The sequence below is a fragment of the Cryptomeria japonica genome, chromosome 11 (assembly GCF_030272615.1).
Source record: "Cryptomeria japonica chromosome 11, Sugi_1.0, whole genome shotgun sequence".
In the NCBI taxonomy this organism is placed as follows: domain Eukaryota; kingdom Viridiplantae; phylum Streptophyta; class Pinopsida; order Cupressales; family Cupressaceae; genus Cryptomeria; species Cryptomeria japonica.
In genome coordinates this window covers 415,992,996-416,010,564 of record NC_081415.1, presented here as the reverse complement: position 1 = coordinate 416,010,564, position 17,569 = coordinate 415,992,996, and positions in this window count along the sequence as shown.

Genomic DNA, 17,569 nt, shown 5'->3' with positions numbered 1-17,569 from the left:
CAATCAATTGAAAAGCTAAAACGGTTAAAGAGAAATCATTTAATGTTCAAAGTCATTAACGACTGGCATTTTACTTTATGACCAAAAATCAATATTAATTAATAGCAAACGATGGCGATCAAAGTATATCAAAGGCTACCGTGATCTCATGAAACCAAAAATGGCGTTTAAAATGCAGACCAACCTTAAAACCCTCTTTTAGCTCAAGGATGAGTCCGACAGGTGTTCAAGCACCTACAATCAAATAAAATCTTGAAATTTAGCACTATTTTTGAGAATTTGTCGAATTTTGGAAACCCTGCAAGGCTGCAACTAATTAAAGCTAAACAATTTTAAACCATTATAAATTTATCTGTTAAAGAGAACAACAAATTAAACATTCTAAGATGTTCTGCAAATATTTGCCATTTATTGCCATTACTATTCTGTAGTAGATATTATAGAGACGCTAGCTATTTTAGGTTTTTGAAGCTAAAAGCTTTCGCTGTCACTCACCAATCAATAATTTGATAACAAATGCAGATTGCATAAACCCTATGGTATATTTTTGAGAAATTCTTGAATTTTTGAAACCCTGCAACAAGTTAAAGCCAAACAAACTAAAATCCTTCCAAATTTATCGACTAAAAGAACCATAAGACATTCTAAGATGTTATGCAAATATTTTCCATTTAAAGTCATTACTATTATGTAGTAGTTATTATATGTACACCAGCCATTTTAAGTTTTTGGAAGTTAAAATCTTTCTCTGCCACTCACCAATCAAGCATTCGATAAAAAATACAAACTGCACAAACCCTACTCAATATTCTATTTAAAATTTAAGCATTCTATTGTTAAATGTGATTGATATGTTCACCAAAGAAAGCAACTCTATTTGACTTTTCAAAAGTTTACACAAACTTTCTTATTTAGATTGGGTGCCACTGTAGGGTTACGCTTCTCGGCATAAAAATCTATAAATATATTATATGCAAATAATAAAATTATAAATTGTTGTAATTCACTATATAAAGACAAAAATGTTGACATGCATGTATTCTCACTTAAATCTATAAAATAAAAAAATAAAAAAATAAAAAAATAAAAAAATAAAAAATCTATAAATATATAGTATGTAAATAATAAAACTATAAATTGTTGTAATTCATTATATAAAGACAAAGACAAAAATGTTGACATCTTAAAAAAAAAAAATCTATAAATATATTGTAGATAAATAATAAAACTATATATTATTAACGCCGAAGGCGTCTCCTACTATGGAATGCACCGAGCTGATTTTGTCTATCAACGATCTACGTTTCCCGAGAGGCATGCAAGACGATTGAGATGAGAATAACCGTCGAATGACAAGTACTAATAGTTGTCAGTGCTGGGCACAACGAGTTTTTCCTTTCTCACGTGTGAAGGACGGAAATTGAACGAAACGTTATTAAAGAAAATCCTCTACCGTATCTCCGTTCACATTGGCAGTTGCTTTTATTATACTAAATCAATGCCTCCCGTTACATGCCGATGTAATCAATGCCTCCGCGTGAAATGTAAATGCGTGGCTGCCATTATGCCGTTCCGTATCATCTGCACTGCAACACTCCTTGCCTGACGCGGATAATACGGCTTTTCTCATTATGCGGAAAGCATTTTAAATTACATCAAAATTTACTTATATTAATGTTTATTTTTAATTTAAAAATAACTATATTACTAGTTAATAATTAAGTGTTATTTTGTTAATTAATTTGAGTGGTTTTATGAAACTATAGAAAGGAATAATAGTAACTAATTGAAAATATATCTTATTTTATTAATTTGAGTGGTCATATAAAACTATAGAATGGAATAATAGTAAATAATTAACAATATATATAATTTTGTCATTTAATTTGAGAGAAAAATATAGATTATTTTGTTAATTAATTTGAGTGACTTTATGAAATTAGAAAAGAGAATAATAGTAAATAATTAAAAAAATAATAGTAACTAATTGAAAATATATCTTATTTTATTAATTAATTTGAGTGGTCATATAAAACTATAGAAGGGAATAATAGTAAATAATTAATAAAAATATATATTATTTTGTCATTAAATTTGAGAAAAAATATATATATTATTTTGTTAATGTTTATATAATTTGAAACAAAAGTAAAAATGAAATTGTTTTACTTCTACCTTAAACATGTGAGGATATAAATAGAAACGTAAAAATTAGATTTATACAAAACATCAAATCTTGGAAAAGATAAACCTAAATACTTTAAAATAGAAAAGAAAAGAAAAATAAAAATACAAATATATTACCATGTTCTATTAATTTTTATTATTAGATTTGTTACTTAATATTAAAGTTTCTTTGATACTAAGAAACTATATTAATTAATTTTTATTATTAGATTTGTTACTTAATATTAAAGTTTCTTTGATACTAAGAAAATATATTAAAAATAAAAATAAGAATAAAGTTTCTTTGATACTAAGAAAATATATTAATAAAAATAAGAATTATTATTAGATTTGTTACTTAATATTAAAGTTTCTTTGATACTAAGAAAATATATTAAAAATAAAAATACAAATATATTACCATGTTCTATTAATTTTTATTATTAGATTTGTTACTTAATATTAAAGTTTCTTTGATACTAAGAAATAAAGTTTCTTTGATACTAAGAAAATATATTAAAAATAAGAAAGATATGTATATGGTTTTCAGGTTTTAGGTTTTTAGGTTCCACCCAAAAAGTGGCATAACTATATTCACCTCCAATTTAGAGTAAGAATCAATTAATTTCTCCTTTTTTTCACTATTGCTTAAAATAAATATTTCTTATTAATTTATGAAAAGCAAAACTATATCCTATAGAGTTTCTTCTAAAATTTATTTTTAGATGCTATAATTGTCACAACCTTCTTTTACCTCCCTTATTATTTATCATTAGTGTTTAATACATATTAGGTATGGATGAAAGAAGGTGAAAAAATAATAATTTCAAAATTGACTTATTTTTATCCATTGAAATTATGTATAAGGTTCATTAGTGTTGCTTCCTTATTGTATCCTTGGTTATAGAATCATCTTATGATGTACACTATAATATGAATATAAACATATGACATTTGATTTTATATGATGTTTTCAAATTCATTGTTTTCTATATAATGCTTCTAGTTTCTTTTTGTAGACATATAATGTTGGACCATGATTTGATTATCTTTATTTTTGTGTACATGAAGTTTTCAGCATGCAAGAACAAGCTAAAATAACATTAACCTATCCTACCCAAAATAAATGCAATGCCCAAATTAAGCATGAGAGTTGATAAAATATTGATGAAAACAAGCAAAGTTCTTACCAAACAAAAAAAAACTTACTTAAAGTAATTATTGGAACTAATTGTTAACTCCTTGATTCAAAAGGAAGGTAACAAATATCTTCCTTTCCGCATCTTTTAAATGCATGAAAAGACTTGCTAAGTGGAATTCTCGAGAAATTGATTTCTCGAGAATTCCACTTAGCAAGTCTTTTCGTGCATTTAAAAGACGCGGAAAGGAAGATATTTTTTACATGAATGCGATGCAGACCTGGCTGTAAGCTAGTAGATATTGTGGCAACCGAGGAGAACAGCCAATGCAAACAAGTCTTATCGTTCGGTGTTCTTACCACATTCGACCATTCTTTCTACCGACGGTGCACCAGGTAGTTGCAGCATATTTATTGTATGCAATAAAATATATGTTATGAAATATCTGTTGCAATGAAATATTCTTTGTGATAAAATATCTATCGTTATTTATAGCTCTCAAACCCACCCCTTTAATTCACTTCCACCAAGCACCGTCCAACAAGCACCAGTTCTCTGATACAGAAGATTGCATCTACCAGCTAGCTGCAGGAGAGAGCTGATAGTCAAACATTGTAGACACTATTAAACAGGTTTTTACCTTGCTTTAAAAAAATTGAATGTACACATATCTGTGGATTGTTTTGCTATGAGTTTAACATTTTGTTGTTTTCCAATGTGTGCTTATAAAGTTTATGCAATTTCTTCTCTTTCCTTTCAAACAATTAGTGCAGACTATGTCCATGCTTGGTTAAGTTTTGTGTTTATAAAAATTCATTATGTGTTGGTTTGCTTTGTACAAAAGCAGCTCCTCAAGAACGACCAAGTATTATTGACATTGTGAGAAATATTGAAATATATCTAAGACACATTTCTAGGAGCTGATTCAACTCCAACATTCCAGTCAAATTTATCCCCTTTGTTTGGGAGTACAAATGTTCTAAAAAATAATGGAAGTGAAAGTTCTTCATTCTGTAACAAAAGAAACTCAAAAGGATGTGATACCTGATAACGTTAGGTAATTAGCATATCTTCTAGCTGAATCCTTCTCTCATCAATTTCAATATAACAAGTATTTAGTAGGATTCTCCTTGTTCTATATAGTATTATAGAGTTAATTTGAAACATACTAGAATCCTACTAAATAGTTGTATGTTACAAGGAGATTGAGCAATAACCTCTTATATTAGTATGTTTCAAATAAACTCTACAATATTATATATAATGAACTTCCTGTATCTTTATGATTGCACTGTAGTCCACTAGTAATTATTTTCAGTTTGTCATCACGTCACTTAAATCTATCTACTCTACGTAGTTTCACGTTTGATGTTCCATCTTGCCTAAAATAGAAACAAGCGACAGCAACCAAAATTTGGCAGTAAACAATAAAAAAGTTCTGAACAAAAATCCCTCTGATGAAAGTGTAGAAATCAAGTTTTTAATTGAGCAATAAAGCCCTGGATTTTTCTTAGAAATTTTCACTATGAAAATGAACTGCTTTTTATCACAACAATTCTTCCTAATCTATAAGTTTTTAACAATTATTATAAGTTGCATGTATCTTTCGTTGCCTTCATTATAGTCGTAGTTTTGAGATGAGCATGCAAGAAAATTCAAACATTTGTATCTATCTTATGTATATTGCCATCCACTGGAGGTTAAATTTATTTGATTGCTATTTGTATTCAACTGAAAGTTTTCATCCTGAAAAAATTTAAGGCGTGCGGAAAATTAATCAAAAGGGGCAATGGAAAACATGAAAGCTTCTGTAACATTTATTTTTCCCTTCTACACAAAAATTCAAAATGATTTTGCCTCTGGAATCGCAGCATCAACACTATAAAGTTAACAAATAACTCCACTTTATCAAATTCAAAAGTAGAAATCAAATAATGGATATCATATAGCCAATCGGCTTACACAGGGTTACTAAGAGAATCCTAATTCCTCTTAAATAGTTACACAATCTTGTCCTACTGTTAAACAGTATGACTTAGAAGTAAGGCTACCTACCACAGCTCGAAACTGATTATTTCCATTCCTTGACCTCATGTCCGCAAGCTTTGCCTACAACCAAGAAAACATGCATTTATAATAACATTCAATTAAATCATCACAGGCATACATACAATTAACAGTGTATTAAGTTCTGAAGATCTTGCAGCCACTGATTGTTGGACGTGGGCTTTGGACGCACCATCCCTTGCACCATATTTGTTTGGAAAAGGTCGTTGGCTCTTATTCCGTACAGGTTCATATGTTCTCAGTACTGAAATCAACTAAAACAACAGACGAAAATTTGAAGAAAAATGAAAACCCTGGCCATCAAACAAGTACTATTTTACCTACTGAGGTTCGCTGCTTCCTTATCTTTGGCTTAGTTTTCTTTGACAAACAACAACAGTTGTAGAAATCTTGTAACAACAACACCTTTCAACCTACCAAGTGTCATGTCCAACAGCCAAAAAATTAATTAGTTATCTGCCAGAAGGAAAAAATAGAAATCGAAATGATACTAACAGGTCCAACACCTAATAAAATTGTTACAAATGAATAGTTAACATTGTGCTTGAAATAATTACACCAAGGATACAGTGAAAAAGCAACATCCAGAATCTGATTAGAATATGTGTAAACACTAACAGAAACCGTACAATTCGAAAACACTCCCAAAGGCATGTAAACACTAACAAAAACCTTACAATTCCAAAATAGACCCAAATATATTTGTGCGGATTGAGGACATTGAATGCCAAGACAACTTCAAAAAAATGCTATAGAAAACAAAATGAGAAGGGCGGTCATTGCTGGCATGATTATTGGGCAAGCATTGGAAATGAAAACTCAATCAAACTTTGAGAAATACCTCAGCCAGAATCCTCTTCATCCTCATTCTAGAATAGAATTCTCTGTGACACTTTGAAGGACATCTCAATTATGAAGCAAAACAGTACATATGTATTTCGTCTTTCTTGATCATGCCACTCACATTTGGGGTTTTTTTCGTTTTCTTGTGAAAACGAAGAATTCCTGTTGTGAGGATCTGTAAGATTCGTAGAACCACTGAGCTATTGCTTGGGCTTCATCTTTCTTGAACATCGGCTTTTCGCATAATCCTCCATAATGAAAACATCCATGCATTACAAATTCTCTGTCTGCATGATTTCATGCCACGCAAATAGCTCTATACCTCGATTTGAGAAAAATCTTCATCTTGGACAGAGGAGTGTCTTGGAAGGATGTGTGTTTTCTTATATTGGGAATTGATAAATATTTACTACTATCCTGCAACCATATGACCAAGCCAATCACAATGTGCCAATTTTTTTTTAATTTATATTTATGTTGAAAAATAGGAAACTTGACTTAAGAAACTAGCAAACAGAAATATATCTTGAAAAAAAAGATGAATTTGGATTGGCTGCAAGCATAAAGTTTAATCAATGTTTAAATTTTGAAGCCTTCGCTATAGTTCCCCGCAGGAGGAACTAATAACATCTATTCCTTGTAGGAAGATTCAATGCATTTAAGAAAATTCATTTATCACCCAAAAAAACACCTTGAGGCAATCAAGCAGGATTTCACTTCCAAACTTTTAAGAGGACTAATAAAGTGTTTGGTTGTATAAAAATTTTAGTCTATGAATTCTTTGATTTAAAATAAATATATTTCATTTGATATTTTATTTATTAAATTGTGTTTGCAAATATATATGTAATGGAGATGAATTAGTTTTAAAATAATTTTTAAACAATTTGTTGCAAATTTTTATTTAAGATTTTATGAATTAGATTTCTAATTTTATGAATTGATTATTTAGTTGTTCTCTTTTCATATTTTAAGTCAATATAAGATTTTTCCATTCTCTCACTTGTCTTTTTGGTTCTCATACCCACTCAATCCTCTCCTCTTATAATCTTCATTGGTTTGTTAACAATCATTCATTTCTCTTTTCTTGTCCTGTTTTCTAACTTTGATGATGAATCATGGAGTTTGATTTGAAATATCCTAAAAGAAATCGCACAATAAAAACTAGAAGCAATGCACAATAACATTATGGATTGTGAAAATTATGTTTTTGAAATATTGATTTATGTACTCCACAAATGTATGCAAAAAAAATAAAAAATCTATAATTAACATCAAGCTCCCTCACAACTTTAGGTTACATTTGATATTGAGAAAATGCAACTTTCGCTTACCTGTATACACACGCGCCCTATAATTGAAACTTGAAACCATGCAAATATGCCATGTTTGCCACCTCTGCTATACTACATTTCACGTTCACACATTTCGCCTTGTTTTAGATTTCACCATCTTTTCCTAAAAACGTCTGTTGCTTGGTCACTTTTTGCCCTTTTTTTTGGCTTCACTGCAAATTGTATTGCTTTCTTCTCTTTCGACATGCTTTTTTTTTACTTGCCCATAAAAAAAGGGGTATTTAATTTGTTCTCGATTCAAATGTTTAGTTCCAATCATGTTTGGATCCATGTAAGTGGATGTATAATTGATTTGAAGCTATCACTTCTCTATTACGTTTTTTGTTAAATGTCCTACAATTTTATCTCATCCTTTACCTCTATCTATCTCTCCATCTATTTGTCTCGTTCCTCTATTTCTTTAAATCTTCATGTCTACCTCTATATCAATATCTATTTGCCTCTTTATCTCTATATCTATCTCTCCATATTTCTTCTTCCATATTTCCCTCTCCATCTTGCTAATCTCTCCATCTCTCTCTACCCCCATGTATCTCCCTCTCTATATGTGACTTGATGTATTCATCTTATCTTTCTCTATTCCTCTCTCATTATCCCCCTCTCTTTCTCTCTCTCCAGAATTATGTATTTATCTCTTGCATATCTATCTATCTATCTCTCTTCTCTCTCTTTATCTCTCCCTCTACTTCTCTCTATACCCCCCCTCTCTTTTGCTCTTTTGTCATCTATCTCTCCCCCTTTCTCTCTCCCTTTCTCTTTATCATAACATGATCCTGTTAATAATGAAGTCTTTTCATCTTCCTAATTTAGATGTTTATATTTCATTCATGTTTACATCCTTGTTAGTTGATTTCGAGCTATCAATTCTACATTTAGACTTTTTTTGCATTAACAACATTATTTTATAACTGACATATTTATTTTAGTTTTATCTTTTAATATACAATTACAGTGTATTTATTACTCATAAATAGCAAGATTAATGTTTTATTTATAAAACTAAATTTAGTTTCTTCATTATTTAATACTATTTTTATTTTTATTTTTAAAATTTGGATTTCACAATATTAATTAATGAAATGTAATAAACAATAACAACCAAGTAGGAGCTATAAATCCAACATAATCATATTTAGTTTTTATATGTTGTTGTTTCTCTGTCTTTGAATTTTCATATTTATTTCAAACTAATTATGAAATTAATTTCAATTATTTTCCTTTGATTCAATCCACTTATACTTTTTTTTATTCATTCCTCCCAGGAAATGTCTAACCATACAAATAACCATGAAATCATTCAAGTCTATAGTGGAGATACAACAAATAGTATACAAAGCCCGTTAATGCTAGTGGATGAAACAACTATGGAAGCAGAATCATGTGTTTCTATGACTCAAGCAGAATCTGTTGGAACCGATGTCCAACAACTTGCTTCAACTGTGTCAAATACCTGTCATCATATTGCACATAAATTCAAAATTGCATGCCAAGCAACACCCCTTGTTCAAGAATTGGATATTGAAAAACTTCAAGAGGCAGTATCAACATTCCAAGCCACTTGCATACAATTAGAAGGACTATGTGATTTCTTGAAAGAGTTATTTGAGGATAGACACTATTCAATTGATGACGCCTCCAAAATCATTGCAACATATGAAATGTATTTGAGAAATATGTGATTGGTTATTTTGACTTCTTAGTATGTAAATACAGTGCAAGGTATCTATATAGATCTATGTACATAAATAGTAAAAAAAAATAGTGTAACTCCTATTTTCCCTACCATGGAACCAACTTATATCTATCAATGTAAATTCTTGACACTATATATAATGCATCAAAGTAAATTCTGGACACAATATGTAAATGAGTAATATTTTTATAAGACTTGTTTATTTAATGAACTTTCTTCTTAAATATTGTTATTGAATTATTTTAGGCAAAATGGACAATATTAACATCATTACAATTGAAAGAACTCCATCGTTATAGTCCTAGATACAAAACAATAGATCCCATACTACATATATCACTCAAGTCATTTTGTAGAATGCTTTGAAACTCAACAGATTAAAATTCTGCTTTATTACATTTGTACTCATTTTCATTTTGACTTATTAAGTGGAAAATTAAATTCTAAACTTTTACAATTACTTTAAAAAAAAAAAAAAATACAAAAAATATTGAACAATAATAGATACAATATATTAATAATTAATTATATATTTATAACAAATTATATGTTTCAAGATATTGAATTTTTCATTTTTAGTTATTAAAATATTTCAAATATATATGAGTGATTATAATATATTTATGTTTGTGTTGCCGATTATATCCTTACTCATGTTATTTTTGGGACCACAAAGATTTGCTACAACACGGGAATGCACCATCTTTAGTCCTTACAATTTCTTTAACCATATTTCGGTGTACTTATTACAACCCATTTACATTGACTATAAACATCTTGGGAATGACATTTGTTTTATCACTATCTAATTCTCATATTTCACTTAATTCACAGGCCAAATTTCTTTGACAAAATTCAAGCTACATGATGGCACAATTAACTACAAATGCCATTGCAAACATTCTTGCTGGCATGTCTCTTGTTGACCCTTCTTTGCAAGTAATATCTATACACTCAATTCAACAACCTCAAACTGCAAATATCAAATATCGACTAAAGCTCTCAGATGGCGTGCACACACATCCTGCATTGCTTCCTACTGATTTGAACGCCCTGGTTTTGGAAGAAGCTTTAGTCAAAGGTTCTATTCTCACTCTAACAAAATATTCTTGCAAGATGTTCGACAAGTACACGTATGTCCATGTCTCCCCAATAATCTTTTTTTTGCTATTATTTTTCCATATACAACTTCTTGCTAAATTATATATCTAATTTTATTGCAGGGCTATCTTAATTGATGGCTTGGAAATAGTTTCAAACAATGCAACAATCATAGGAGCTCCAACACCTCTCCTCCAAGGTACTTCGTACCTTCCACCCATCAACTCTACAGACCCATTGGAATCTTCTTCTACAGAATGGTCAATACCAAACATTACCCCTTTCCAAATACTTTCCATTAAAACATTGACCCCGTATCACAAACAATGGTCCATTGAGGGTCGAGCACTTTCTAAAAGCCCAATTCATGAATATAACAATTGTGGACGTGATGGTAAAGTTTTTGGGTTTGATTTTGTAGACGAGTTAGGTTGTCAGATACACGTGACTTGTTTTAATGAACTTGTTGATATTTTCTACCATGTTATTAAGTCTGATAGTCTTTATATAATATCCAATGGTTGAATAAAAGTGGCGAACACAAAATATAGTAGCTCCACAAACCCTTTTGAAATAATCCTCCATAGCTCATCAACAATAACTCCTTCCACATGTTTAGAGTCCACCATACCCAAACATAGCTTCCATATTAAGAGCATAGAGTCACTTGAGTCGTTTCCTATTAACTCCCTTGTAGATGTCATTGGAATAGTTTTGACCATCTCCGCCACATCAACTATACGTAAACGAGATGGCACAGAGACAATAAAATGCATAGCTACCATCATAGACATGTCTAATTGTACCATAGATGTTACACTTTGGGGCCATCATTGTCAACTCCAAGGGAACAAAATCCTTGATATGTCCATAGAAGTGAATCCTCTTGTTGTTTTGTTCAAGTCTGCACGTATTATATCTTGGAATGGAAAATCACTTGACACCATCTTCTCCACTACAATTCTAATCAATCCAAATATGTTGGAAACCTCAACATTGCAAGAATGGTATGCCAAAAAAGAGATTGACCAACCTTACATTTCCTTGTCACAATACCAACCCCCACCACCCAAATTTGAAAATCCAAAAGATATTTCATCTATTACCAATGAATTCTATACTGAGCCAAAAAATATCTGTGTAAAGGCCACTATCAAAAAAATCCACTTGGACAACTTTTACTACCTTTCTTGTCCCCAAGTGGTGGGCAAAAAAAAATGTAAGAAAAAAGTTGTTGAGAGCTCACCAAACACATATCAATGCCCAAAGTGTTCTACTTTTATCTCAGAATGTGATTTTAGCTACATGCTTAAAATGGACTTGCAAGATGCAATAGGGGAACTTCTAAAAGTAATTGCTTTCAATGGACCATCAAAAGAGTTGTTGGGTGTTGGAGCGGAAGATTTTCAACTTCTACTAGCAGAACCTAATGCGGCAAAACCCATTTTGGACAATGTTGTTGATTGTCAATTTCTCTTTGCTATCAACATCAAAATGGTTCCATTTGCCGGCCAAGAAACACAGAACGTTACTATTATGGCCATTAAGCCTTGTTAAAAGTTACTCTAAACACTTTCTCTCAAGGTTGCTATCCAGTTTGCTTATCTTTTTCAATATTATGTATTCCATTTCTCCATCAATGTAAATATATTTCCCCTCAAACATATATAGCAAGATAGCTTCTATTATTTTCCTATATTTACAGATGTAAATAAACATCTTTTTATACACCCAATGTGTGTACTACTTAGACATGTTATTCCAAATTTTTATTTTACATTTATATAAATTAACATTGCAAATATTTTTTTTTCAAATGAAACACATCATTGTATCTCAAAATTGTCTCTATGAATGGTTTGACATATCCTTTTTAATTATATTTTTTAAAAGATTACCCTTGTTAATTATAATTATTCTTTAACATTTATTGAAATTGACATTGCAAAATTATTTTTAAAAAAAGAGATTAGTATGTGCAAAATATGAACATATGCTATGTTAATATGATAAATATGTTTGTTTTTTTCTCCTCTCAATTTATGTCATAAGTATCTTTATGAATGGTTTTACATGTTATTTCAAATTATGTTTGCATTTCTTTTTCTATGTTTATATTACTCACCTACTCTTGCAAATAGATATATGTCGTCATTTTGTATTACAATCATATTGTTATATATTTATATTTGAAAAAAAAAATTATCCACAGATAGACCACATTCCTTTGGTACTCAACGGACCATGCCCTGGTCATACAAATTGATACAATGCAAGAGAAGCGAGCTCATCGAAATGAAATGCAACGTGCAAGGTACCATGGAAGGAAAATTATTATTAACAAAAGTAGGCGAGAGACCCAACACACAAATCTTGAGCAAGCCTCTACATCCATATTTTCTTCTTCCCAATATCCAACAGAACTACAAACACATGTGCCTCAACTTGAACATACAAGTCAACCTATCCCAATAGGTCATATGCATACACCCCCAAATTTTTCACAAAATTATTGCAATGCTAGAAACAAATTTCGCTCGACGTTGGACAAACTTTCAAAGTTTTCAACATGTCTAGTTTGCATGGAAAAATATCCAGGACTTAAAAGTAGACAACAAAATGGAATTAATACTTGTTACAGATGCGCATCAGAAAAAAATGGCCATCGCTTCTCAAAATGGAACAACATGGACCCCGGTGAACAACCACACTGTTTGCAAATACTAACTCAAGTTGAGGAGATGTTGATAGCAAGGGTTAGTCCTGTCCTTCAGGTAACTTGTGCAAGAGGGGGGCAACTCAAATATAGTGGACACACTATTTCTTTTCCTCAAGATATTTCAGCAATTGTATCCCATTTGCCTAGACGTGTAGATGGATTGGACATAATAATAGTTAACAGGGAAACCAGTATGCAACAACAATACAACTTCTATGTAAGTAGAGGACGTGTTTATGATGCATTGCAATATAAGATATCATATGACCAATACTACAATGATGTACAAGTAGATATCGCAGCATTAATATCCTTACCCCTTAACCCCACAGACATATCTAGCCTTCTACATGCAACAACTTCAAATCCAGATCCCATTGATATGAGCTTCATGCAAGAAAAAAGTACAGGAGATGATCCATTTGAAGAGAATTTGGAGACAACTACTTCATTTGTGGCTAACCTTCCACCGTCATGCAGAGAGGTCGAAGAAGTACGCTCCTTATTACAACTAGGCAAAGGAAGACCACCTCCTATAATCCAATGGCCACCCATCTCCCCATTTCCCATTAATGAATACAACACTGAAGGATTATTTGTGATGTCATTCCCCACTTTGTTCCCAAAGGGTACAGCTGCATTCAAACAACCACGTCCCAAAGATGTTAAGCTACATGAGTATGCTCTCCATCTCCTGCGATACCATGATAACAGGTTCGGACAACACCCACGATTTAGGTACTTTATATTGAATATAATTATGCGGCATCGAAGTCAAGCCACATCATCTATTTTTGTTCAAAAGCAAATCCATGATGAACTCCCTGCAACAATTGGTGCCCTTCGTCAAAGATTAAAGGACTTGCCTGATGACAAGCTTGCTGATCAACTTATGCGTTTTAGCTCATCAATTCGTGGTACGAAACCATTCTGGAACCAACACAAAAGGGAACTTATTGATATGGTAATTCAAATTGGTTGCCCAACACTATTTTTCACACTCAGTGCAGCAGATACAAAATGGCCAGACTTACATACAATCATGCCATCCACCACACCAACAAATCCGTATGCGGCTTCAAAGTGGCGGATACAAAATATAGTTCAAAACCCCTACCTTACTGCACTCTACATGCATCATAGATTCACAACATTTCGTGCCGAGGTCTTGGAAAAACTTCTTGGCGCAACTGACTACTGGTACAGGTATGACTCTGTCAAGTTTTACATTTAAAATTTAAGTCTTATTAGTTTTTAGTCTAAACACCTTATTTTTTAGGTATGAGTGGCAACATAGAGGCTCAACACATATCCATGGTTTCATTTGGCTACAAGAAGCACCAAACATTGATAAAATGCAGTGGAATCACATTCCATCAATACAAAATGCACTACAGTACATTGATAGATATGTCTTTGCATGGAATCCACGAGCACTGGACCTTAGAAACCAAACATTCCATCGATCAATTATTGATGATCCTTGCTTGATGGACACAACAATGATTCAATCAAGTGATGCTTCAAATGACTATTGTGAGTTGGTCAATTCTGTTCAACGACATACAAAGTGTACTGCCCAAAGTTGCCTCCGAAGAAAGGGCACAACTCTTCTATGTCGTTACAAAGCCCCTTGGACCATTCAAGAAAAATCTACTCTTTCAAATGTTGAAAATGGCCAACCGAAACACACCCCTGCTCGCAATGATGACCGCCTCAATCTTCACAACCCATTCATACTTTCTATATGGAGGGCCAATGTAGATTGTCAACCGGTTCTCTCAATAGATGCTGTGATCAAATATATTGCAAAATATGCAGCTAAAACTGAAAACAAATCTGAGACATATCATCAAATGTTGTCTCGCATTTCAACAAACTTTGAGCCTGATAAACCAGCTCCTAATGCTTTTCAAAAAATGCTTGTAGAGAACCTTGTTGACCGTGATATAGGAGCTCAAGAGACTTGTCACCTTTTACTAAAGCTACCACTATCCCTCTCTAGCAGAACATTTGTTTCTTTAAATGTGAACCAAAAAAACTTCCAACGTGTTTCAATCTCCCCCACAGGAACAACCACTTATCCAAATTATATTGCAACCTACATGGAAAGGCCTATACATCTAGAGAGAATGTGTCTTATTGATGTAACTAAAAAATGGTCATTCAATGCATCTCGAAAATGCGATCAATGGAAAGAGAGAACCAATCCTGTAATAGTTCGAGTCTCCCCTAGATTCACATCCATACCTTCAAAGGAGGACAAATATTTTCAAGCATTTTGTTGGAGTGAACTAATACTATACCATCCATTCCGCAACATTGAGATGGATTTTGGCTCTTCAGATGATGAGATTAAAGCACAATGGGAGAGGTTCTCCAACAACTAACATCCATGGCATGTACATCGAACAACCTCAACAACAACGGAAGAAAGTGATACTAGCACTCCTGCAAGCGAGCCTGAATAGATACAACAAGACTTCCTTACTGAATGGCAAGCCCTTTCAGCTTTATACCCAGGAATTCCTATTCAACTGGATGAACTTGATATGCTTGGCCAATGTGAAATTGACTTGAGCCATGACTGGGGAAAACACCACATACCCACACAACAAAAAGTTGTAGCTACTACTTTCATACACTCCAATCAGACAACATTTCAATCCCACCGTGTTTACAATCAACAAGCCACATATGCCTTGTCTATACAACAACAAAGGGCATATGATTTGGTTATTACACATCTACAACACAATACTTTAAAGCCACCACTAAAGATTATTGTTCAGGGAACTGCAGGCACGGGAAAGTCTCACCTGATAACGAGCATAAAGTCTACAATGATGAGATTGGCACCACCAGGACAATCACCACTACTACTCCTTGCACCAACAGGAGTTGCAGCATTCAACATACAAGCTTCAACAATCCATTCTGCCCTTCGAATTCCAATCAAAGAAATGGTCCCCCTCCAAGGACAAACACTTGCCAGCTTCCAAGAAAGCATGTACTTCATTCATTATATTCTAATAGATGAAATGAGCTTCATTGGTCGTAGGTTAATACAATGTATTGATATGAGGTTGCGTGAGGCGTTCCCTACACATAACCAAATCCCATTTGGAGGACGCTCAATCATACTATTTGGTGACTTGGGCCAGCTACCACCTGTCAAGGACATTCCAATGTATGCTTCAAATTCTTATGGAGGGACACTATGGCGAACCTTCACAACAATTATAACATTGGATAAAATATTCCGACAAATTGGAGAGCAACCTGCACAAATTGCTTGTCGTGAACTCCTCTCAAATTTGCGAAATGCAACACCTACAATTGAAGATTGGCAACTTCTAATGTCTCGATCAAGTTCATCACTCACCTCTGCAGAACAATCAGTTTTTTTACCATCCAAACATCTTTTTGCAACAAATGAAATGGTGTCAATGCATAATAAACGCATGTTGTTGTCTTTAGCAAAACCTGTTGCCCTATCTACTGCAGAACAGATGAAGGGATTGGCATGCTCAAATCCTGATGATGAACAACTACAATCAAATATCTTGCTATGTATTGGCCAAGAGGTTATGTTGTCTACAAATCTATGGGTGGAAACAGGACTAGTCAATGGTGCTCTTGGACAAGTCAGAGAAATTGTATACAATGATGGTGAACACCCGCCTCAACTGCCCTTATTTGTTGTTGTTCAATTCCAAAATTACACAGGCCCACCTTGGGATCACAATAACCCAACAAATATACCTATACCACCAATAAGCCGAGGTCTTCGACGCCAGATGCCACTAAAAATGGCTTGGGCATTAACAATACACAAATCACAAGGACTCACACTTCAAAGAGCAACAATTGACATTGGCAACATTGACCGGCAAGGTATGACATTCACAACTATTTCGAGAGTTCGTGATTTGACAAGCCTTCGCATTCAACCAACATTCACATTTGAAAGGTATGCACGAATGCAACAAAGTCCACATGTCACTCGACGCAAAGAAGAGGAGGCACGGTTGAAGATATTATCAGATTCACAATCTACTGTAAGATCCATTTGAGGTTTGTTCCTTCTATTCTTAGTAATTTCCTTATATTATTCATACCTTTCAATCTTACCACATTTCTCAAATTAAACAACTCTATTTTACAAATTTCAGGTGTTTTGTGAATGTCCAAGACATGTTCAAAACAATGCTTCTAATTTTGATCTCTAAAAGGTAAATTATTAAACTCAATCAGGTTAGACAAATTCAATTGGACAATTTTCCTTTTCCATATTTTTCTATTATATAGTATGATTCAATTACACTATTCTCTTTGACAAATTGCAGGTGTTTTCAAAAATAGTTTCTATAAAGTGTGATGTCAACTGTGGAACTATGTATCCTATTATAGGGAACCTATAAATGAAGAAGTTATGCAAATTTTATTTGCAAAACCCCTTTCAACATTTAAAGTGCATTTTCTA